General features: G+C 41.8%; 1 long non-coding RNA gene across 1 annotated transcript; it reads left to right on the plus strand.

Moving 5' to 3' along the window:
* The first annotated feature begins 149 nt into the window (after window positions 1-149).
* On the plus strand, window positions 150-23,047 carry LOC117598285 (uncharacterized). Its single transcript, XR_004578968.2, has 3 exons — window positions 150-924; window positions 1,226-1,339; window positions 22,868-23,047. It is a non-coding gene; the product is annotated as an uncharacterized LOC117598285 (long non-coding RNA).
* Window positions 23,048-25,936: the final 2,889 nt, after the last annotated feature.

Here is a 25,936-nt window from a genome sequence, read left to right on the forward strand (position 1 = left end):
TATGTAGTACTATAGTACGTTAAAGAAACGACTGTTAATGGAAAAATATACTACATCACCCACAAAACATTTCAAATAAAAACACACCCACCCTATATTACTGCCGTCATCAGCGACTGCAGCTGAACAGTCAAATATAGTCTGCATTATATAACAACCTAACATACTCACTGAGCACTTTATTAGGAGCATTACACTTAAACTGGGTAGGGCTTCCCTTTGCTCTCAAAACAGCCAAAATTCTTCGTGGCATGGATTCCACAAGCTGTTGGAAACATTAGTTTGAGATTCTGGTCCATATTGACATGAGTGCATCATGCAGTTCCTGCAGATTTTTCAGGTGCACATTCATGCTTCGAAACTCCTGTTCTACCACACCCCGAAGGTGTTCTACTGAATTCAGATCTGGTGACTGGGAAGAACATTGAGCTCATTGTCATGTTCATGAAACCAGTTTGAGATGACTTTTGCTTTGTGACATGGTGCATTATCACGCTGGAAGTAGCCATTAGAAGATGGGCAATTGTGGCCATGAAGGGATGCACATGGTCAGCAACAATACTCAAATAGGCTGTGGCATTCAAGTGATGATTGATTGGTATTAACAGGCCAAAACTGTGCTGAGAAGGCATTCCCCACCCCATCTCACCACCTCCACCAGCCCGGAATATTGACACTGTGGAGGAATTTCCTGTTATCTATATCAATATCATTTGTTAATCAGTATTATATCAATCAGTATCTATGCAACAGTATTGAAAAGTGACCTTAAATCACCTCATGTATTAACTTTTAGAGCTTCATTTATATACTACACTGTACCATTTCTAGTACATTTAGAAGAGTGACTCTAGGCCTGTGATCCTGCAGGGATGTTTCTGTGAGAACGGACTGGTGTGACCTTGAAGATGGAGTTTTTTTAAGGTGAAGGTTAATGTTGTTTTTGAAACATAAACTGACTGAACTCTCGCCGCGGTTAAAACTAAGATAAGGGGACAGTGAAATAATTGTGACGAGAGGCAGATGTGTGATTAAAAGAAAAAAGAGAAAACTCCATCCAGCGAGATTATTGTTTAAAATTGTGTAAAAGCATGGGCCACGCCTATGTAAATCAGATGCTCTGCAGACCATCTCGGCTTTGTTGTTTGATTCAATAAAGTCTATAGATTTTTGGCATCCAGAACCCTTTGTCTTTGTAACTCATATTTCTTATTCTGATTTGCAGAAGTATCTGCCACAACATATTTACTGGCGTAGTCGGCAGGATTGGACAGGAGCCAGGAGCTCCGCCACGGCTGGGCCTACTGAAGCAGATTGCACAAAACCCTGGGGAATGAAGGTGAGCATTTTTGCTTTTAGTTTAAGTTGTTTGTGTGGTCTGCTGAATGTCGGCCTGGGGCAGTAAGGGCACTCTGTTAGGCTTCACCAAATTAAAGAACCGAATTAAGTAAGGGGTTTTTGATCTCAAAAAAAAAAAACTGCATGCAGAATATATTGCTGTTAAGTGGGCCTTGATGGATAACAGTAATATATAAGTAGTGTAAAGAATAAAAGAGACACAGAGTAGATAGATAGAGTTAAAGAGCAAAAGAGTAAAGAGATGAGAGAATAAGAGAAGAAGCGCGCAAAATCCTGCGGATACCGCTTCTCACCTTGTGGTTTGATGCGTAACATAGTGAGCCCGCATACTGCTGTACTGAGTGGCAGAGGACTAGACAGAGATTTAGCGGAATCATTGCATCAAAGCAATGAGCTCGTATGCTGCTGCGCGATTGGAAGAGGACTAGGCAGAGATTTGGCAAAGGTCTGTACGGGCAGGTCACGCAAGAGGCGTGTACACTCAAGAGGAGTGTGAATTATAGAGAAAAAGACAAAAAAAAAAGGGGGGGTATATGTCTTTTATGTTATATGTTACTTGTTCTGTGCATTATTTGTTGAAGTTTTCTGATGTTTTAAGTGTTGTCCCTGATTGGGGGCTCTGGAGTGTTTGTCTTTTTCCTTGGTGAGTTCCTGCTGAACTTGGCCAATCTGACCCCACATCATTCGCAGCGCTGGCTGTAAGTGCCCTGCAAGCCCTCTGTCACTGATCAGGCATATCATAAGTGGCACACAGATCCTACAGTGAACGCTCCAATTTATCAACTCAGTGTTACATTTAGTTGGACACTGGTTGCTCTGTTTTGAGTGTTGTTCTCTGTGCTAGGGATCTCGGTCTTGTGGCACTTGGTATTGCTAAAAGTGTGGTGTACAGAGGTTCGAGTAACTGCAGTTCTGTGACTGGGAGTGTGTGGGAGAGGTGTGTACTTGTTTGACAAGTTCCACTGGGAGGGGGCAATTCATCTGGAGTCCTAATATAGGGAGTTTTTATTGTTTACATAAGAGTAAGTGCTATTAAGTTGATAGAAAGTGAAGGTGTAAATTGTGTGCTGCCGTGTGTGTGTGGGGGTGTGTGTGTGAGTGTGAGCAGCAGAGGTGAGAGTTGGGCTACACTCCTGGATTCCAATGTAAAAAAAAAAACACATCCCCTTATTTCTCTACATGATACCCAGTGTGTGAATGCAAGTTTAAGTGTGCATGAAAAAATAACCTCTGGGTTTGGCTGGATATTGGACGCGTACCTCTCTTGAACCGTCACTTAAGTGTGGCCTGGTGGAGACGGACGTGACTATATCACGCCGACTAGAGGGAGTGAATGATGAGCTCCGTAGATAAGGAGACAAGTGATGAATGATGAGCTCCGTAGATAAGGAGACAAATAATGAATGATGAGCTCCAAAAGTTAATTTGGAGACTGTGTGAATGTGGGAGCCAATCAGTAAAAGGAGGGTATGCCTGTGTGTGTGTGTGTGTGTGTGTGTGTGTGTGTGTGTGTGTGTGTGAGAAAAAATAACGAGCAGCTTGCATAAACGCAAAGTTGATTTTACTGTATATTTGGTCATTCTCGTAATTGTAGTTGTTGCAGTTTGGATTAGAATGTTTACTAGCATTTATGCCTAAAAAACATCATAGAAAGAAGAAGAAAAGTGAATTAGTTAAACAAGAGCAGTTACAGTCAGTTATAAACATTTTCTGGAAACAAGAAGGTCCTAGTTCAAATTGTAGAATACATGTTCATTTGATCTCATGTAGAAAATTTGTGCATCCTTGTGGTATAATAATAGTAAAGGCTAAAACTCATGCAAGACTAGAAGATAAGGGGAATTGGTTTGCAACCACTTTTAATATAATAGAGTTTCATTTGGGTGATAGTATTATCTGGACAACTAATAGTGCTATAAGCCCAGTCCAACCATATAAAATCATAGTTCCAAAGATACAACACCATTATGATTGTTTAGATGGTGCATGGTGTTCTAGGTGTGTATTTGGTTAAATAAGGCAAGTAAGTTTAATATAGTGGAGAGAGAGAGACTGCAGTTACACCTGATTGAGTCTGTGGTTCTGTGACCTTGGGTATGTGCAAGTTTGTGCATGTGTGTGTAAGGTACATTAGGGAGAGCAGTCCTTCAAAGGGTGAGATTAGGAGCAAAGATCTTCCAAGAAACTGGTTTTGTAAGTTGTTTGGACATTCCCCTAACTGTAGCCATTGTGATCCTGATAAATAAACTCAAGTTTTGTTGAATGGATTATGAGCTTGCTCAGAGCCACACTAGATTGACATCTAAGTCTCACATAATCTATTTCTCAGTGCCACATTATTGGGAACAGAATACATTGAGGTCACAAGGGTTAGTGTTTTTTAGATTAGTATACACTTCAACAAGGCCGACAGTGGAGGAGTTTTTTCCGTTTACATACAGAATATTGAGAAAAGTGATTACAAGTGGTAAAAGAATTAATATTTGTCTCATGCAACTTCAGTTTGCTCGGCATCACCATAGCCATCACCAGGGTTTTCTGAGTATATATCAGTACAGACGTAGTGAGCTGTTTGAGCAGTGCTATTCTTTTCGTTTTGACAGCACACTGAACTAAGACTCAGGCAAAGGAGTAACTGGGAGACAGTTAAATAACCTTGACCTTGAGGTGTCACTAGTCTTAAGAAGAGTTACTTGGCATTCTGCAAAAAGAATTATTGAGCCACGTGAACCTAAGACTTCAGAAGGGCTGACTCTAAGATAAATCTGATGACTTTTATTCCAGACTGTAATAGTGAACCATCTCCAAGGAGGATGGCAACAGGCAGAAGCAGAATACAGGGACCAATCATGGCATCCTCACCCATAGAGTTATTAAAAGCCAGATATCCCTTATGTAAAGAAATTATAGAGAAGTGCTCAAAGAAGTAAGAGAACTAAAGATAAGAAAACACAGTGGCCAGAGGAGGGAACATTTGATCTATCACTGTGTGAGGAGATGGAAACACTGATAAAGAACTACAAAGCCAAGGAAAAGCGTGAAACAAGCCAGAAAAATGTTGAAAAAAGATAATGAGGAGACAGAAGAAAAGATGAGAAAAATTTTCAGTGAACCACCTCCTTATGCACCTCCAAAAAATCAGCTTCCCATAATTAAAGGAACAGTACAAGTTGAAGGGAAGATAGACATGGAGGAGGATGAAGATGGGGAACCTCCCACCACTTGTTCTTCTAAAGTGGCCCACAAGACTCCTAAAGGCAAAAAACAGTGCAGACAGACAACAAGGGAACAGGAAGTAGACAGTTATGCCCAATATCCTGATTTAAGTGGTTATCGTGAAGAGGAGAAGCAAAGCTCCCCTCTAGAAATCCCAGAGGACCAGGAGAAGTCGTTAACAGAGATGGACAAATTGGACAGAAGCGTACGTACAAGAATAAAAAGGGCAGAAAAATATTTGGATGAAGCAGAACAATTCAGTAAGAGAAGATATTCCGCAGGTGCAAAAAGGTATGATGTGGGTGAAAGAAAGCGGGTTACAGGAACATTATACATGGAGGATGAGGATGCAGAAACATGATCACGAGATGAGGGAGGAAGACGGCTCAGACCACGTGAACACTTACAAGAACCACAAAGATATGACAGTCACCTTCAATTGCCTATTCTGGTTAAGGGTGCTAGAGGGCACTATGTACCCTGGGCTACACAAGATCTCGATGGACTGATTGCCCGTCTCCCTGACATCCATGAGGGAGCTGGGAAGTGAATTAAGGTGTTTGAAGACGAGACAATGGGCAAGTTGTTGGCAATTGGAGACATCAAAGCACTCCTTGCCAAAATTTTAGGAGGATTAAGAATGAAAGAGATCCTCACAGCTGCTAACCTACAAAGAGCAGTGAACTCTCCAGTTATGGATGGGACATAGTTTGATCAATATCATCCACGCCTATGGCAAACACTGAGGGTAGAGTATCCATCTCGCATAGACCCAAGGTCGCTGAAAGGAGAACAGTTGGGAGAAACAGAAAATCCCACCATTTATGTGCAGAGACAACTAAAAAGATGGAGACAAGAACTGGAAAGGGATCCAGAGGCAGCTCCTGTGATGTCATCATTGTTCAGAACAGCAATAATGGATGCTATGCCACCATTTGTAAAAGCTAAGCTAGAAGATGTGGTTGGCCTACATTCTAAACTCTGTGAATTCTGTGACCATGTGACTCTTGCAGTTGAGCAATACAGAAGGAATGAACAAAAGCTTAAGAATCAAGAAAGAGAACTACAAAGAAAACTGGCACAACTGCAGCTTGAAGAGCTGACAAACGAAAATAAGAAAAAGGTCCAAGTGCCTGTGAAAGACAAAAACAAAGATAAAGACAAAGGCCAAGTGGAGGAAGTCTCATCAGCAGTGATGGCTCCTTTGAATGCACCACCACCACCTCCACCACCTACTGTCCAGCAAAGTGTGCCAGCTGTGCCAGCTGTTTCCGTAGTTCCACAACAGCATGCAGTGCCGATTATTAATGTCTATCAGCAGCCAAATAACATGAACTGGCAAAGAAGGCCAAGAGGAAGAGGAGGACCCACTTCTGGTCCTCAAGGAATATGTTGGGGATGTGGACAGCCTGGACATAACAGGCGTGATTGCCCCACCAATCCATGGCAACAGCATCCTGGTGGTGAAGGGGATGGTTGGGTCCAGTCCTATCGACAATCTCCACAAGGCCCAGTGAACCCATGCGGTGGGCCTAATCAGGGATACTAGGGGTGCCCAGAGAATCCTACTGGGGAGGGTCAGCTTCCAATTCTAACAACTGATGCTGATCAAGAACCTATGCTGCAGGTTAAAATAGAGGCCAAATTAACACCCATGATGGTAGACACTGGAGCCTCTTACACTTGTGTAAGTCCAAATTATGCCTCTCACCTCCCCATGTCTGGACAATTTGCAAAGACAGTATGATTCCCAGGACAAATGCAGCTAATTCCATAGACGGCTCCAGTTAGTCTGCAGACTAAAGATAAAAAGGTGACCTTGCCTATTTTAGTATCAGAACAAACTCCTGTTAATTTGTTGGGAAGAGATGCATTGTGTAAACTTGGACTCTAAATCTAGTGTTCTCCAGAAGGAGTTTATGTAGATATAACAGGGGTAAAAACTCAAATGGTGCTTTCTGAGCCGAAAGCTAATGTGCATTGGTTAGGACAGGTAAGTAATGAAGTAAAGCTAGTAATTAGTAAGTGGGGAAAATTTATTGAAGCACAGATCCCAGGTGCAACAATGCCTAAGTCTGAGTATCATTGTACAATGTTATATGATTCATCACATGATCCAAAGCTTGAAAAAAGGTGGTTAAAAGAAACAGAGGGTCAAAAAGTTCCCTTGGTGTCTAGATGCATAATTATAGGGAAACAGGGAGCTGTTATGCAAATAGATCCTTGTGATGATTGTATTAATGATGATTTTATTGACAAGTGGTTTCAGGTCCCTAATTCTGTCCCCCATGTCACTCTTTATGTGGGAAAAGGCTGGGAATCAAAAGATTTAGGTCCCATGATGGCAAAAGCAGAAAGAAGTAAATGAACATCCCTTAGTTTTTCTTTTAAAAGATAAGTCATATATTACGATTTTGTGTACTACTCTCATGACAGGAATTCCACAGTAAAGGCACTGAGAGACTAGTTAACCCTGTGTATCAAGAAGTTACACATGAGATGTTATTGTGCGAATGATATTGTGCGAAGAATTGGGATAATAGAACAGACTACTCGTATTGCCCAGCTGAGTGTTTAACATATTTAGGCAACCCGCTTTATAATTTAATGCATAACACAGAGGCATGGAAAGGGTGGTGCCCACAACTGGATGTTAGAATAAAGGAAAAACGTAGAGAGACACCACAGCGGTATAACATAGATTACACTTTGGAGTATGAATGCTTTAACAAATCATATGGGAAACATGATTTGGGTAAATTCCAAGGTAACTGTGCAGTAATGTTTCACTTGGATTCCCGCCTCTTTGGACGCATAGAATATATCCAGTGGTCTGAAGGTCAGGCACTAGCAAGAGTAACCACCAGTATGACAGTAGTACTATCCGACTATCACTGAGGTGACACTTGCATGAATCAAACTCTAACTCCACCATTGCGGTTCGCTTTGACTGACCGATCTCAGGCAGTAGCAGATCATTTTTGGCTCTGTGCAGGGACACGCTTAAGAATGAATTTACCTAAAAATTGGAAGGGAATCTGCACTAGAGTACGGTTGATTAAAAAAACTGTGATAGTTGACTGGGGGTATGATCAGTTCCTTGAAAAAACTAGAAAGTCTCATAGAGTAAAGAGAGCTTATGAGACAGATCTTAATGTGCACATAGACTCAATAGGCCAGCCTAGAGGAATACCTGAACAATTTAAAGCAAGAAATGAGATAATGTCAGGATTTGAGTCTATTTTGTTATGGATAACTCCTAACAAGAATACAGAGTAGATTAATTACATTTACTATAACCAACAGCGGTTCATTAATTATACAGATGCAGCACTCTCAGCATTAGGTGAACAGTTAGATGCTACTAGTATAATGACATGGCAGAACAGGCAAGCATTGGGCTGGTTGTTGGCAGAAAAAGGAGGAGTGTGTGTTATGTTTGGAGAGCAATGTTGTACTTTTATCCCTAACAACACTGCCCCTGAAGGAGCATTTACTGAAGCTATGAATAATTTGAAAAAGTTAAGGCATGAAGTAGCTGAAAATACAGGGAGAGATCAGCATTCTTGGGATTGGTTTTCACCGTTTGGACAATGGGGAGCTATATTGACAAAAGTGGGAGTTATAATAGCAATTGTAGTAGTTGTTGCAGGACTACTTTTTTGCTGTGCCGTGCCCATATTAAGATCTTTTCTTGTTCAAGCAACTGTTAAACAGATTGCTCTTATGAACAAACCTGTGCTTGATGATGATGGACTGGCAAGTGAGTCTGCTGGCACTAGTTCAGACTGTACTCCGGACTGGCCCCTTAAGCCAGATTGGATTCTGGAGCAAGGGAAGGAAGAAGAGGATTCCAGTTCCTCCAGTGAGGACGAAGAAGTAGTAGTTATGTGATGAGCCAGGCCCTGGGTGTAAGTGCTAGACTAACCTCTCCCCAAGGATTGAAGACGTTATCTGAAGAAAGACTTGTACTTTGCCTTTATTCTGATTATGTTGATTGTTGTTGATTGATTTTTATTGTAAGCAATTATATGATTAAGCAATATTATAATCAATTTTGAGAAATTATGTAACAATCAGTAGTGCGAGGGGAGATGTTTGTTATGTAACAATCAGTAGTGCGAGGGGAGATGTTTGACCCTGTTCTCCACAAGAGAGCGTTTTCAGGATTTGGCTATTGGTAAGAAGAAGGAGTGATCAGGCATTGATCACTAGTTAATATGTATGAAAGAACCAGATTGTGAGATTGCTCTCTTGAGGTAGGTGGGGCTACACGATTGGCTGATTAGGTAATTGCATGAATGTTTAGGGGTAAAGGTGTTTCTAATAAAGTGCTTGGTGAGTGTATATGCATATATGATACTAATCATAACCTTTTATTATGTTGGCTTGACAAGATTCTGTTCTTCCTATCAACCTATTAGTGTTGCTTGCTATGCAATGCAAGCAGCACTATTATAATTGTGCATACTTATTAGTGGTGCTTGCTATACAATGCTATATTATGATTGTCCATACTTCCTCTTCTCCTTATTATTATTATTATTATTTTAATAATAATAAATATGGACAATTATAATAGTGATGCTTGCATTGTATAGCAAGTATCACTATTATAATTGCCCACACTTATTATTAATGGGGCTTGTTATGCAATGCAAGTATCACTATTATAATTGCCCATACTTAATAATAATAATAATAATAATAATAATAATAATAATAATAATAATTAAAGCTGCAAGCAGAATTTTCAGGGGCCAAGCACACAGACTCGGTGATCCGCACATTCACATTGCCTAAGCAATCACAGGAAAGCAGAGCCATAACTTTAGGCAAAGTGATTCGAGACTGATTTCTAGTTTCACTCCTGATGTGTATGTTTTGAAAACAGACAATGGTGGAATTCTCTGACTGTAGGAGGAAAGGTCTAGATGAACAAATGGGCAGCAGGGTGGCAATGCTGCTGCAGCTGCCACTACTGCTGTGACCTGTGGTGTTGTCTGTTGCTTTCTTTGACGTTTGGTCATGATTGCTACTGCTCTGACCTAAACATTTTTTTCTTCTTGCAATTTAAAAACATCTAAGGTATTTATGTTTTTTTCTCATCAGTCTGGGCCTTTTTTCCTCACTTTGTGCAAGTTTAGACAGGTCTAAATATGATGTGAGCCAAATTTGGTGAACACTGTACAAAATTTGGAGCAGGAATAGCAAAATTGGTAGTTAGATCGAAGAATTTTCGGCATGTTATTGTATCTTTTGACTATTAGGTGGCGCTGTCACAAAATTTGTATAGCCTCAGGGCATGGTCCTGAAGATACCTACCAGGATTTTTGTCAGTGTGCAAGGTCGTTGCTGAGATACAGCCTCACTTCCTGTTTGGCGGCTTCACCGTCAGATGCGCACATTGTTAGCACATTACAGGCAGACCATTTGGAATATCTGAATAAGATGTATGCCAAATTTGGTGTTGATTGTACAGAATTTGTAGGAGGAGTAATGAAAAAACAATTTTTGACAAAATCCAAAATGGTTGACAGGAAGTACATTTGAATTTCAGATCTTGGTCTATATTCACTTCAGCATACCACAGAGAATTATAGGAAAAGGAGAAGGGTTTGAATATCAATATTCTTTGATAACTTTTGTTCAGACAGGTGTAAAGATGATGTGAGCCACATTTGGTGAAGATTGGACAAAATTTGGAGGAGGAATAACAAAAATGGCAGTTAGATGTACGCATTTTTAGCATGTTATTGTAACTTTGTAACTGCTGTCATGAAATTTGTTGTCCAAAAGTTCATGGTCCTGAAGATGCCTACCAAAGTTTCTGACAGTGTGAAAAGTCATTGCTGAGATTCAGCCTCACATCCTGTCTGGCAGCGTTGCCATCAGATTCGTTGGCCCATTACGGGCAAAGCATTTGAAGTAATCTAAATTCTTTGAGAATTTTTGTGAGGCTTACTCTGAAGATGAGGTCTGCCAAATTTGGTGATGATTAGAAAAAATTGGTAGGAGTAGTGAAAAAACAGTTTTTGCCAAAATCCAAAATGGTCGACAGGACGTACACTTAAATTTCAGATCTTGGTCTATATTCATTTCAGCATACCCCAGGGAATTATAGGAAAAAAGAACTGTGAATTTAATGCAAACTCTTCAAATGATATAAAGAAAAAAAATAAAAGTTGTTACAGATCACAAAACATGTGAGTGGCACAGTCACAAAACATCTTGGGTACATCTTCAGGTCCTGAAGATGCCTATCAAGTTTCCTGATGATACGTAGATGCATTACTGAGATACACCCTCACATCCTGTTTTTTGCATTTGCCAGGGCGTTAAAGGAGAAGGGTTTGAATATCAATATTCTTTGATAACTTTTGTTTAGGCGGGTGTAAAAATGATGTGAGCCACATTTGATGAAGATTGGACAAAATTTGGAGGAGGAATAGCAAAAATTGGCAGTTAGATGTAAGCATATTTAGCATGTTATTGTAACTTTTGACCAGTAGGGGTGCTGTCATGAAATTTGTTGTATAGCTTCAGGTCATGGTCCTGATGATGCCTACCAAAGTTTCTAACAGTGTGAAAAGTCATTGCTGAGATAGAGCCTTGCAATGCCGCCAGATTTGTTGGTCCATTACGGGCAAAGCATTTGGAGTAATCAAAATTCTTTTGAGATTTTTTGTGAGGCTTACTCTGACGATGAGGTCTGCCAAATTTGGTGATGATTGGAAAAAATTTGTAGGAGGAGTAGTGAAAAAAAAGGTTTTGCCAAAATCCAAAATGGCAGAAAAATTAAAAGGCGGAAACTGACATCATAGGGTGTGTTGAACTCGTCTGAACCCAGAGAATCGAAAGATGTCTTTTAAATTTTGGACACACAGTCTCAAAAGTTACGGCCATAAACATACTTCCAAAGTAGGCCAAAAAATTTGTCCCGATGGTAGTGCTGGAATCACTTGGCCCAAATTTGGTCACAGTGTTCCTTAGACCCTCTCCAATCAGTGTGCCAAATTTCACAACTTTTTACCAGATGGTTCTATGGGCTGCCATAGACACCCTTGCCAGAAGAAGAAGAAGAAATAGAAGAAAAGGTAGAATAACAATACGGTGCCTATGCACCTTTGGTTCTTGGCCCCCTAATAATAAGAACACGAATGATTACAATATTGTAGGTACTTCGGTGCAAGCAGCAATTATGGGGCCAAACACTGCAGAGGCAAAGTAAGCAAGCATCAGAGCAGGATTATGATTTTGCATATCAAGTTTCAGTGCAATAGGCAGTAGTGTTGCCAAGATATTGCATAAAACACTATGTGGTGCTTATGTCAATGCATTATATGGAAGCGGTTAGATTTTGGCATGCTCATCGTCAAATTCGTTCGCGTGTTATTAGCAATCTTGGCCTACTTTTAGGGCATAGTACCTTCAGGGCATAGTGTTGATGACATACCGATTTTCATAAAAACACACCAAGATGTTCATGAAATACAACATTTTATGACTAAATTCAAAATGGCCAGCACCCAAAATGGCCAACATAGGAACATTTCATATAAGTTGAGTCCGTATGCCCCACAGAATCGAAAGAGACAAGTTTCAGGATTTTAGGAGAAACCATTCAGCTACAAGCAAAAATATGCTTTTTTGATATCTAGTGAGCACTAGGTGGCACTGGTCCGAAACTTTATGTCAGCATGGACTGAAGATGATCTAATTCGATTTCTGTGAAAATTGGACAAACGGTCTAGGAGGAGTTTGAAAAAGTAGGTTTTTCAGAAAATTCAAAATGGTAAAAAAAATCTAGTAAGTGGAAATTGAAACCATGGTATGCAATAGAATTGGCACAAGCAAAGGAATCAGAATTTTGTTTCTAACCCTTAAGGTTCAAAAGTTATTAGCAGAAACATTAGTTAAATTTTGATCTGTTGGTGGTGCAAGAGCGGTTGAGATAGCGACTCCAAATTTGCTCAGATAACATTTCAGACTGTCCTGTATCTGTGTGCCAAATTCCCTGGCTGTCATGGACTCAAGAGTGGAAGAAGAAGCAGAATAATAATAAGAACACTAACGAAAACAATAGGTGCACCTTTGGTGCTTGGCCCCTAAATATAGCTGCAAGCAGCAATTATGGGGCCAAGCACAACAGACGCAAAGTAAGGAGCTAAGCAAGCATCAGAGCATGGTCATGATTTTACATTTCAAGTTTCAGTTGTAGCTATTCACAGCTGCTCTGCTTATGGTGACCAGCAAACTCTCTTGGGTTGGCCTTTCTGAGTTAGGTCTGAGAGGTGGGAGTCTAGAGAGGAAATGTTAGGCACAAACCTTAGGTAGTATCCCGCCAACCCCAAAAAGGCACATACCTGTCATTTTGTTGTGTGCTGCGGGTACTCTTTCACTGGCTCTATCTTCTTTTCCTGTGGCTTGAGCGGTCCTCGGCTGATGTGGTACCCGAGGTACTGTGCTTTGGTCAGCCCCAGATGGTGCTTTCATGGATTTGGTGTTAGCCCTGACTTCCGGAGCTCACCCAGTACCTCCAGGAGATGGTGAAGATGGTCTGACTCTGACCAGGTGCCAGAGTGGATGACGACATTGTTCAAACAGGCTGCTACAAACTGACGGTGGGGTGGAGGACGATGTCCATGAGGCGTTGGAATGTTGAGCCCGAAGGGGAGGACCCTGTACTGCCAGTGGGCCTGCCGTCAGGAGCTAGGGTGAACTGCCGGTATCCCTGGGTGAGGTCCGAGGTAGGGAAGGGGGTAACTGTCGAAATCTGACACCTGCCGTCTCTCGCATCTGGCTCTTCCTCAATAGCCTTGGGGCAGGCCTCAGGGACTTAGAAGGGCCGATGTCGTATCACCACTTCCAGATGGGTCTTTATTTCGTGCTGCACCAGCTGGTTAATGCTGGGGGTCGTTAAAAACACATCCACAAACTGCTCTATGAGCTCTGTGAGCTCCTGGTGCTGGGACGGAGTCAGCTCTTCTCTTTTTTGGACCAAGGTACATTCGGGTAGTCCTGGGGATACATTGGCAAAGGCAGACAGCACTGGAGCAGGTTCAATTCATTTTTTTAGCAGGTGGATGTGATATATTTGACTTTCAGGGTGTTTACCCGGCTGTTGCAGGTGATAGTTGACTGGGCCCACTCGCTTGAGGATGGTGTAGGGGCCCTGCCATTTAGCCAGGAATTTGCAGGTGGCTGATGGGAGAAGTAGGAGCACTCAGTCACCGGGCTGGAACTCTCAGGGCTGAGCTGAGTGGTTGTAGACCCAGCACATATGGGAAGAGTAGGTCCTAATTCCTCCTGTCCTCGTCCACCACCCGTTGGAGCATCCTCTTGAGGGTTTGGTTAAACTGCTCCACCAGGCTGTCGGTACACCAATGTCCTGAGCCAGCAGAGATCAAAGATTAATCTAGACATGAAAGGTGTACGTTGGTCGCCCAAGAGGTCCTTTGGGTTACCCACACGGTCCTCTTTCAGCTTATGACCAAAATTGCCCTTATGAGTGACCTGTTGATACACAGAGGAGACAGGGTTAGAGGGAGATAGGCGGTCCGAGCTCGGGGCGAGCTCTGGTGGGGTCGTCTCCACCGGGCATACTGGCCATGCCTGGACATCTTGGTGTGAGCAGCCAGGAAGGCTGGAAGCCCAGGCCAGTCCCTCCACAGCAGTAGAGGTACGGACAGTTCCGGCACAAGACCCACCAGCAACAGCCACTTTCTCCAGTGGTCTCCAATACGGACCTCAGCTGTGGGGACCTCCCTGACATCCGTGTGTACACAGGAGACCGAGAAGCTCCCACAAGCTTTGGCCGCATGGGGCAGGGTTGTTGGCCGGGCGAGCGTGACCATACTCCCTGAGCTAGGACGGGGTGCCATCAACTTTCACAGTGATGGTGGGGCTCTGGGGCCGGGCAGAGGTGTGGATGGCACAGCCAGCTAACCATGGTTTATTGGCCTGTGGGCGCTGGGTCAGTTGGCATGGGTCTTTGGGTGTGGGGAAGGTGTGGCGGCTTTTGGGACTCCTGCTATCTCCATTGTTGCCTGGGTCGGGGCACCGAGGATAATTGCCATGATATGGGCTGGTGACGGGCACCATTTTCTCTCCTCGGCCAATGGCTAGGGTGGCCAGGGCACACTCCAGTGCCTCAGTCATTTCTCTGGGGTCCCTGGGGGTGTTAATCCCAATGGCTTTCTGCTCTTCGAGCCGCGTACTGCTCTGGTTGGAGCCAGCGCTTGGTGATGCAGAGCAGAGTATCCATCTGGGGCCTGGGGATGGTTCCAGGCTTGTAATTCTACTTGTGAAACTCTGCTACCACGTAAAAGGGGGACACACTGCGCCAGGATCTCTTCTTTGAGCTGGTCATAGTCGGCAGCTGACCCTGGCGCGAGAGTGTATTAGGCCCGTTGTGTATCCCCAGAGAGGAAGGGGGCAAGTGTGTGGGCCCGTATCTCCTCTGCCAACCCTCCTGTGTGGCAATGTACTCAAAAGTATGGAGTCCTGGCAGGGATCAGGGGTGATGGCAGTGGTGGCAGCAGCAGCTGCGAGCCAGCAGTTCCTGGGTGGCACTGTGGAGCCCCTGTGCCATTTCCTGCTTCACTGCCTGTTGCTGGAGGCTGGTCTCCAGCAGGAGCCTGAGTTTGGTGTCCATGATGAGTGTCTGGTCTGTGTTCATAACCCGCATTCTCCACCAGTGTAGCTACTCGCAGCTGCGGCAGGTAGAATACAGACACAAGACAGCAAGATTAGTGCAAACACATGTGAATTTATTTGTTTAGTAGGTGGTAGTGTAAGGGAGGGGGTACAGGTGAAGTGAGAAGGTGAGGCTGGACGTATCTTTGGCCATGAGCAGTTGTGAGGAGCATGGCAGGATGGTTGCTGTCTGCTGGGTGAGGCAGTGTAAGGGAGCTAATATTAAAAATGTAAAACTTGATAGTGCCTCCAGGTGGCCGATTTAAAATACAGCATCTTAACATACAATTCAAAATGGCCGATGGACAAATGGCTGAAATGGTAAAATTGGGTATCATTCTACTCAGTATGCCTCACTGAATCTCTACTTTCATGATGTTAGAACAAATTATACAGAAGTTATAAGCAAAAATATAAATTTTTCATATGTCGTGGCCAGTAGGTGGCATTGTTGCGAAACTGCTCAAGTACCCTCAGATATAACCTCACGTTCATTTTGGCATGCTCACCATCATATTTGCTGATGCGTTATACACAAATGGTATAGATCTATTAAAAATCTTTTAATAACTTTTGGTCTTCATTGTCTGAAGATGATGTGTGCAAAATTTGGTGAAGTTCCGATGGACGATCTAGGAGGAGTTCACAAAAATTCCGATTTTGAAAAAATTCAAAATGGTGGAAAATCTTTCATGACAGAAATGAAATAGGCGATATATGTTTTGTTCATCTTGACCCAAGGATTCCAAAAATACAAAGCTGCAAGCAGCATTTTCTGGAGCTAAGCAACCAGACTCAGTGAGCCGCATATTTACAGACATGCTACAATTGTTTACTAAGCAATCACAGGAAAGCAGAGCCATAACATTAGGCAAAGGGATTCAAGAGTGATTTGTAATTTCACTCATGATGTGTATGTTTTGACCACGGACAGTAGTGGAATTCTCTGACTGTAGGAGGAATGGTCTAGATGAACAAATCAGCAGCAGGGTGGCATTGCTGCTGCAGCTGCCACTACTGCTGTGACCAGTCTCATCTTCAGGAGGTTAAATGCATGCTCAGTTGGGCTATGGTCTGGTGATTGACTTGACACTGAGGAATATCCTCAGTGGCATGGGACATGGGTTAGGCCACACAGGGAACAAGCATGCTGACTTGTCAGAACAGTGGTCAGAAGGCTGAGGGACCCAGTAGACTGGCTGGACAGTCAGCAGCCAGTGGAATGATATCATCCTCGAAATCAGCAGCAGGTGGGACGAAGGCTCCACTGTAATAAAAAGGCAGAGCGACAGCAGCCTCTTCAGAATTGGGAGTTGGAATGACGACATCTTCGCTGGTGTCAGGAGGCAAATTAATGCCATCTTTGCTGGAGCCAGGAACTGGACTGGATTGAACTTGAGAGGTCTTATCTTGGCCTTTTGTTTGGGCATGTCTTGAGAGGCCGCCTCATTGGCCTCGGGTTTGGTGTGGCTTGAGAGGCCGCCTTGTCAGCCTCGGGCTTGCATTTGGCTGGAGAGGCTGCCTCGTCAGCCTCGGGCTTGGGCTTGGCTTGAGAGGCCATTTGGTCAGCTTCAGGCTTGGGCGTGGCTTGTGAGACCACCTCATCGGCTTTGGGCTTGGGCTTAGCTGGTGACTTAGTTCCTCTTGTGTCTCCAGTTACCCGCTCAATGATAGTCGAGCTTGGCCAAACGGGTTTAGCCAACACGCACACCGAACCCCAGGCACACACACACGCACACACACACACACACACAGTTTCTAGGGATGGCTCATTACTGTGGGATGCACTCCTTCTCAGGATCAGCCATAACATTATGACCACCTGCCTAATATTGTGTTGGTCCCACTTTTGCTGCCAAAACAGCCCTGACCCGTTGAGGCATGGACTCCACTAGATCCCTGAAGGTGTGCTGTGGTATCTAGCACAAAGATGTTAACAGCAGATCCTTTAAGTCCTGTAAGTTGCGAGGTGGGGCCTCCATGGATGGGACTCGATGGCCAGCACACCCCACAGATGTTTGATTGGATTGAGATCTGGGGAATTTGGAGGCCAAGTCAACACCTTGAACTCTTTGTCATGTTCCTCGAACCATTCCTGAACAATTTTTACAGTGTGTCAGGGTGCATTAAGAGGTCACTTCCATTAGGGAATACCGTTGCCATGAAGGGTTGTACCTGGTCTGCAACAATGTTTAGGTAGGTGGTATGTGTCAAAATAGCATCCACATAAATGCCAGGACCCAAAGTTTCCCAGCAGAACATTGCTCAGAGCATCACATTGCCTCCGCCAGCTTGCGTTCTTCCCATAGTGCATGTTAGTGCCATCTCTTCCCCAGGCAAACGATGCACACTCACCCGGCCTTCCACATGATGTAAAAGAAAATGTGATTTATCGGACCAGGCCACCTTCTTCCATCCATGGTCCAGTTCTGATGCTCACCTGTCCATTGTAGGCACTATTGGCAGTGGACAGAGGTTAGCATGGGCACCCTGACAGGTCTGTGGCTACACAGCCCCATACGCAGCAAGCTGCGATGCACTGTGTGTTCTGACACCTTTCTATCATAGCCAGCTTTAACTTTTCAGCAATTTGTTCTACAATAGCTCTTCTGTGGGATCAGACCAGACAGACTAGCCTTCACTCCCCACGTGCATCAGTGAGCCTTGGGTGCCCATGACCCTGTCGGTGTCGCTAGTTTTGTGATTTTGCCTTTATACACCACCACAATGGATTTGAAATAAAACAATCAAGATGTGATCGAAGTGTAGACTTTCAGCTTTATTTTAAGAGGTTCCACAAAAATATGGCGTTTACCATTTACCAGGAATTACAGCCATTTTAAGCAAAGTACTTCCATTTTCAGGGGCTCAAAGGTATTTGGACAAAGTGACATAATTTTAAATATAACCATAATTTTAATACTTGGATGAAAATCATTTGCAGTCAATGACTGCCTGAAGTCTGGAGCCCATGGACATCACCAAGTTTCCACTGAGTTTCCTCCCTGGAGATGCTTTGCCAGGCCTTCACTGCAGCCACCTTCAGTTGCTGCTTGTTTGTGGGTCTTTCTGCCTTCAGTCTTGTCTTCAGTAAGTGAAAAGCATGCTCTATTGGGTTGAGATCAGGTGACTGACTTGGCCATTGAAGAATATTCCATTTCTTTGCCTTCAAAAAGTCTTGAGTTTCTTTCGCAGTATGTTTAGAGTCATTATCCACCTGCATGGTGAAGCGGCTTCCTATCAGTTTTGTAGCATTTGGCTGAATGTGAGCAGAGAGTATAACCCTATACACCTCAGAATTAATCTTGCTACTTCTGTCAGCAGTAACATCATCAATAAACACCAGTGAGCCCATTCCATTGGCAGCCATACACGCCCATGCCATAACACTCCCTCCACCATGTTTGACACATGATGTGGTATACTTTGGTCCATGAGCTGTTCCTTTCTTTCGCCATACTTTTCCCTTACCATCATTCTGGTACAAGTTAATCTTGGTTTCATCAGTCCAAAGAATCTTATTCCAGAACATGGGAGGCTTTTTTAGATGTTTTCTGGCAAAGTCTAATCTGGCTTTCCTATTCTTGAATGTTACCAGTGGTTTGCACCTTGTTGTAAACCCTCTGTATTTACATTCATGAAGGCGTCTCTTGATTGTAGGTTTTGACAATGATACGCCTACCTTCTCCAGAGTATTCTTGACTTCTGTTGATGTCAGGGGTTTTTCTTCACCAAGGAAAGGATTCTGCGATCATCCACTTTAGTTGTCTTCCGTGGTCTTCCAGGCGTTTTGATGTTGTTGAGCTCACCAGTGCTTTCTTTCTTTTTAAGACTGTACCCAACTGTTGATTTGGCCACACCTAAGGTTTTTGCTATCTCTCTTATAGATTTATGTTGTTTTTTCAGCCTAATGATGGCCTCCTTCACTTGCAGTGAGATCTCCTTGGACTTCATATTGGTAGCTCCAGTCGAACAGCTGCCAAATGCCAACTCAATACCTGATATCAACTCCAGACTTTTTATCTACTTCATTTGTCTTGAAGTAATGAGGGAATGGACCGCACCTGGTCAATTAACTTCTTGTCAATTGTCCAAATATCTTTGAGTCCCTGAAAATGGAAGTACTTTGCTTATAATGGCTGTAATTCCTAAATGGTAAATGCCATATTTCTGTGGAACTTCTTAAAATAAAGCTGAAAGTCTACACTTCGATCACATCTCGATTGTTTTATTTCAAATCCATTGTGGTAGTGTATAAAGGCAAAACCACAAAAACTCTGTCATTGTCCAAATACTACTGGACCTAACTATGTATATATATAATCTTAAAGTAAATTAAAGTAAATAACACTTAATATTTGGTTACATATCTCTTGCTTGCAATAACTGCATCATGCCTGCAAACCAATGACATCACCAAACTGCGGCATTCTTCTTTTGTAATGCTCTTTCAGAAATGTATGCTCAGTTGGGTTAAAGTCTGATGATTGACTTGGCCAGTCTAAAGTCTGCCACTAATTTTCCCTGATGAAATTCTTTGTTGTGTTGGCAGTGTGTTTTGGGTCATTGTCTTGCTACATGATGAAGTTCCTCCCAATTAGACTGGATGCATTTCTCTGTATATTGGCAAACAGAATGTTTCTGTAGACTTCTGTAGTGAGACCATTCTAAAAGCAGCCATACAAATCCAAGCCATGACACTACCTCCACTGTAGTTGACTGATGAGCTTGTACGTTTAGGATTATGAGCAGATCCATTCTTTCTCTACACTTTGGCCTTTCCATCATTTTAGTAGAGGTTATTCTTGGTTCCAGAAGTTTTATGGTTCATCTCTTTATTTGTGAATTCAAATTCATCCTTCCTATTCTTGCTGCTGATAAGTGGTTTGTGTCTTGCTGTATGGCCTCTATATTTCTGCTCTTGAAATCTTCTGGTGGATTGTGGTAACTTCACTCTTGCCCTGTGGAGGTTGTTGGTGAGGTCATTGACTGTAGTTTTTGGGGTTTTCTTCACAGTTTTCACAATGTTTCTATAATTAACTGCTATTGTTTTCCTTGGCCAACCTGTTTGATGTCTGGTTAGTGGTTTCTTTCTTTATCAGGACATTCCAATTTGTTGTATTGACCTATGTGTAATGGGTCTGATCAATTTTTCCCTCTTTTCTCAGCTTCAAAATGGCTTGCTTCTCTCATAGACAGCTCTCTGGGCTAACCCTAACCCTATGTTAGTTTTATCTTTTTTTAACAACAAAAGTCTTCACAAGCAAAACCCAGGGCTCAAACCAAGAGTAGATATTTAGAGCTATTAATTCTTTTAACAATCAATCTAACAGGGCATACCTGGGCAACAAGAAATACCTGTCAGTCACATGTTCCAGTATTTTTGATCACTTAAAAAATGGGTGGGTTCAAACAAGAGATGCCATGTTTTAAGTTTAACACATCTAGACGTAAATACCAGAAAACAAAACTGAAATTCTGATCTATCGTCTGATATTCATCTTTTGATCTCAGATCTACTTTTGGAGGGGACTGTACAGAAAGTGGCAGCTGGTGGTGATATTGGATGGGAGGGCTAAAATCTGTTAATAGCTTGACAATTAAACTATTAAGGTTGACCAATACTTTGTATCCTGAAAGTTCATTAATAATAATAATAATAATAATCTGTAGCTGTCTCTGGATAAGGGTATTTTAAATGCTCGAACTAAATAATACTGGGGCAAATTAATGTACACCACACACACACACACACACACACACACACACACACATACTTAAAGGCAGATAGGGAGCTGCATTAGTGATTTAGGGGTGGGTGTGTGTATGTGGGTGGGTGGGTGTGTGTTTCAAACTCATAATGCTCAAATGAGTTCATGCTGCTTTTCACCTGAATAGCAAACACTGTAAACAGAAAAGTTGTAACCCTTTCATTCAAACCAAAACACACTTACAGTTCTGTCATCTGTCCTTTGTGTTATCTGTACTTTGATTAGGCAATGTGCCCTCAATGTATCAACCTTTAGTTTCTCCACCATACACATTTTAGCCAAAAAAAAAAGGTGATGGATAATAAATATTAATCCCCTTTCTTCACGTTCCTTCGTGGTATTATTATTGGTCACTCACTAGCTGTTGTCTGTCCCCATAGCCATTTAAGCTTACTTTTAATGGGGCTTTCACAGTGTTAAAAAGCCTATCTGTTTTGCTTCAAATGGTTTTAAAAGGTTTGTTTATCTTTAGTTTATACATACATATCAAGTCTTATTAAAGGTTAAGTACTTTTCATGGAAATACTATTCACAGAAGGTGTGTATTACTTTCAAGGACCAAAAAGTGATGAATTAGATTTTAACATATATTGCAAAGTGGCCTGGGTTTTGTCTTTCTGAATACTGATTTCAAGCAAAGTTGAACTAACCACTGCAGGAATTTTAACATGTGGCTCTCAGAATATAGATTATGATTGTGGTATTTATCATGTAGATATGGTCCTATTCCACTGCTGTCTTACTGCAGGGTTTGAGACATAAAGCCCTGCCTGCTCTAGTGATTTTAAAGACATAAATCAATACGGATTTTTTTTGCCTTGAGCACAATATCAGTTATTACATGGACAAACCTTTCATTCCTTAGATTTGTGAGACTTCTTGTTTACTTTGATCAAAACACAACACTACCTAGAGCTGTCTGAAATAGAACAGGTTCTAATACTGCTGTTCAGCTACAGGGTATTATTCATTAGTGTATTTACAGTACATAAACATGGCATAGTGCATATTGGGTGAGGTTGCGTTTTGTTGGATATGAGTGGTGCTTCATGGTGGTGGCTTCATGGCCAGGTGGTGTGGACTGAAACAGTAAGTGGATGTGTATCTGTTCTGTGAGACAGGCATGAGATATGTAAGAAGCATAATGTCTATAGACAAAGTAAACTTCTACTTATATGTTGTGAACTTTATTTAAATGATAATCTACAATAATGTTACATTTGTGCTGGCCTATAGGTGCAAAGACAAGTGTTTGTGTAATAATGATCCTCATTACACAAACAGGCACAACTACAACAAACACACATTTGCTTTTTCTTCACTGCTTTTAAGTAAAATGTGTTGTACTAACAGCCAGCCCAATGTTCCATTGTTGTATTGGCATTAAAACGTCTGAAAGCGAAAGGTGCTATTTCCCTCTTCCTGCTGGAAGATCTCATGGTAATGAGTTAGACACAGGAAAAAAAGTATGTAGGCTGTTTTTGTCCCATCTATAACATGGTCTGAGAAATCAATAAATCCACATTATTGTATTAATGCCACAATTAGAGACTGGTAGGTCCTTCTGATTTACAAAAAAAAATATTTGGTATATTCAGAAATCACACCATCCAGTTTCCTTTTCCCACAAATATATTAACTGTATATAATTATACCAAAGGTTTAGATGATCATTGAGATCCAAGAGTGGAAGGACTGCCACTTTGCTCTTAAATCTCTACTTGTGCATTTTGATTGTTCCTTGCTAGTATTTATTTGGCTAGAAATTTCCATTGACTTGAATTTAACCATTGGTTATCCAATTTTTCCTTTTTCCTCTTCAGATGTAGCTCCAACTGAGCAAGAGAAGCTGTTCATACAGAAGCTGCGACAGTGTTGTGTCCTTTTTGACTTTGTCTCTGATCCCCTAAGTGACCTGAAATGGAAGGAGGTGAAGCGGGCAGTGCTGAGCAAAATGGTGGAGTACGTTACCCACAACCGCAATGTTACCACAGAGCCCATCTACCCAGAGGTGGGTAGATCAGTTGGTGCATCAGTTGTGTCTTTACTTGACTAGCTGTTTGTCTGATTGTGTGTGTGTGACTGTGTGTGTGTCTTCAGAATCTAAAAGAAATCAGGATGGATGCTGACGACAGCCATACTCTGGTATTGAACCTTTGAATCTTTCTTGCTGCACATGCTGCACAAAAAAGTTGTATTACCTGGGGACTTACAGATAACCTCTATTCATTTAGGTTAACATAAGCAATAGGTATTAATAGTTATAGACAGAAAACCATCTCTCTCTCTCTCTCTCTCTCTCTCTCTCCAAGAAAAGAGATCTCTGTATGTCTACAATGTTATTTAAATACAGGGTGTTAATATCGGTCGCTGTTTTAAACACCTTTATTCCAAGAGTTTTAACCCTTTAACTGAAACTTAAAACTGACCTTCAGACATTCTGACCTTCAGGTTGGTTGGATGTTTCTTGACAGTAATTTTCAAACAGTGCCACATTCTCAGTGGGATTCAGATCTGAACTTTGACTTGGCCACCGTAGAACATTCACCTTTCTGTGTTGCTTTGGGCTTTGTTTTGGCCCATTGTCCTGCTGAAAGATGAATGTGAAATGTTTGTGGGTAGCGAGAACAAAAATGGGGAATCGGGAGGCAGGCTTGGGAATAACTTAACCGGATCATTATTTTCCTTTTTATATTTTTGAGCGCTTTTCAGCACTTCCTAATTCGCAGAGACACTCAGAGACACTCAGAGACACATGGACAGAAACACAGTTCAGCTTGGCTCTCGCTTTATAGCTCTCGTCTATCTCTCTCTCTCTCTCTCTCTCTCTCTCTCTCGGAAGCTACACGCTCTACTACGGCTGCCCTCATGCTCTCTATTAATGATAGTGTTTAAACTTCATACATTTGCCATGCATGAAAAATCATGTGGTAATACACAATGGTATAGCCAGGAATTAATTTTAGAGGGTATGAGAAAATGTACAAAATAAAATAACAGCCTGATATATAAAATTATATTGATGAATGTGAAGCGTTCATGTATTTTACGTGGATGTCAGACAGTAGTAGGAGCGTTGACACAAATTTGTTATTTAATCATATAAGGATATGGTCAACCAATTTCACCATGTTAATTAACGTTGCCATAAAATATCTGTTCCACTGAAAATGATTCAAATAATATGCTAGTAATATGGAGGAATTAGAGTTTATCTTACAAACCAGATCTAATTTTTTTTTTCTCCTATATCTCCAGTGTTTCACTGGCTCTCACTCTCATATCCCTGAGCTCAGACTGCAGCTAGCTGTCTTTCAAACAGAAATGGGGAAAATGCATGATCTTAATTGTTATTGATTGGCCAATAATTAATCAGAAATTAAATGATCATTTTAAATACTTAGTTGCAAATCCTGTGCAGTCAATGGCTGCCTGAAGTCGGAAACCCATAGACATTGTCCATCTGCATGTGAAGTACTTTGAAGCATCTAGATGAATCTAAGCACATAATATATTGCCCCGTACACTTCAGAATTCATTCTGCTGTTTTTGTCAGCAGTCACATCAATAAATACAAGGGAATCAGTTACACTGGCAGCCATACATGCTCACACAATAAGATAAGGTGGTATGCTTCAGATCACTTTTCATACCATTCTCTTCCCATTATTCTGGTACAAGTTGATCTTTGTCTCATCTTCCCATAGGATGTTGTTGCAGAACTGTATGGGGTTTTTTTTCCTTTTTTTTCGGCAAACCCAAATCTGCTCTTCCTATTTTTGAGGCTTACCAGTGGTTTATGTCTTGTGGTAAACCCTCTGTATTTACTCTGGTCATGTCTTCTCTTCATTGTTGACTTTGACACAGATACGCATACCCCCTGAAGGGTGTGCTCAATTTGGTCAAGTGATGTGAAGGGTTTTTTTCTTAGATAATAATTCTTCTCTCATTCACCACAGTTGTTTTCCAAGGTCTTCTGTACCTTTTGGTGTTTCTGAGCTCACCAATGTGTCCTTCCTTTTTAAGAACCAAATATACCACTGTGTTGAAGTGAGGAGGAGTCAGAGCTCTCAAAAAAGTTCCTGAGTAAGAAGTGGGAAGGAGCCGTTCATGGCTCCTTCCTCTCACTTGTTCATGAAAATAGCATTTATTGTGGGTAGTATAAGCAAGGTAAATCGAGCTAAATAGTACAAGACATTACTGTATGAAAATCACTACATTTCTAGTGTAGGATTTTAAGTGAACAGGCGGCAACAAATCCGCAGAAGCCTGGACCAAACTTTGTACAAGAACTCCACTTAGTTTGCCACAGGAACCATAAAACATTAGAACATCACTGACCAGAGGATGAACCCTCTCAGCCAAGAGGAACCCTGCTGAACCTATCAATTTAGGCCATTGACCAAGACCAGAGGGCTGGCCCACAGGATAAAAACCAATGACCCTCAACCATAAACCTGATTACCTAAGACCAAAGAGGGGGGTGACTCAACCAGGGCGGCCTCAAGAAAGAATCAACAGAGGCTCATCATGAAATGAGACCTTTGTTTTTCCCCCAAGGAACACAAAGTTCACCACCAAAGAACCAAGCTTTAACAAATGCATCAGTTTACCTTACATCTCCTGAAAGGACAATAACTCTTGAAATGATGCACCATGGTTTGAAAAACTTTGTTGCCTTTTTAATGTCATTCCTTGTATGTATCATGCCTATAGCCACCGGTTCATTATAATGCTTCCGATCATTTAACAGGTATCATAGAGTGCATCAATAACAGCAAGTATGTGATGTTTGGTATGTGTGTGATCATTATTTAATTTTCTAAGGGTTGAGATAAAGTAAATTTGAGTACAATGTATTACATACATGTATTACATACATGTTTACCTTG

This window comes from Pangasianodon hypophthalmus, chromosome 10, assembly GCF_027358585.1.
Source record: "Pangasianodon hypophthalmus isolate fPanHyp1 chromosome 10, fPanHyp1.pri, whole genome shotgun sequence".
NCBI lineage: Eukaryota > Metazoa > Chordata > Actinopteri > Siluriformes > Pangasiidae > Pangasianodon > Pangasianodon hypophthalmus.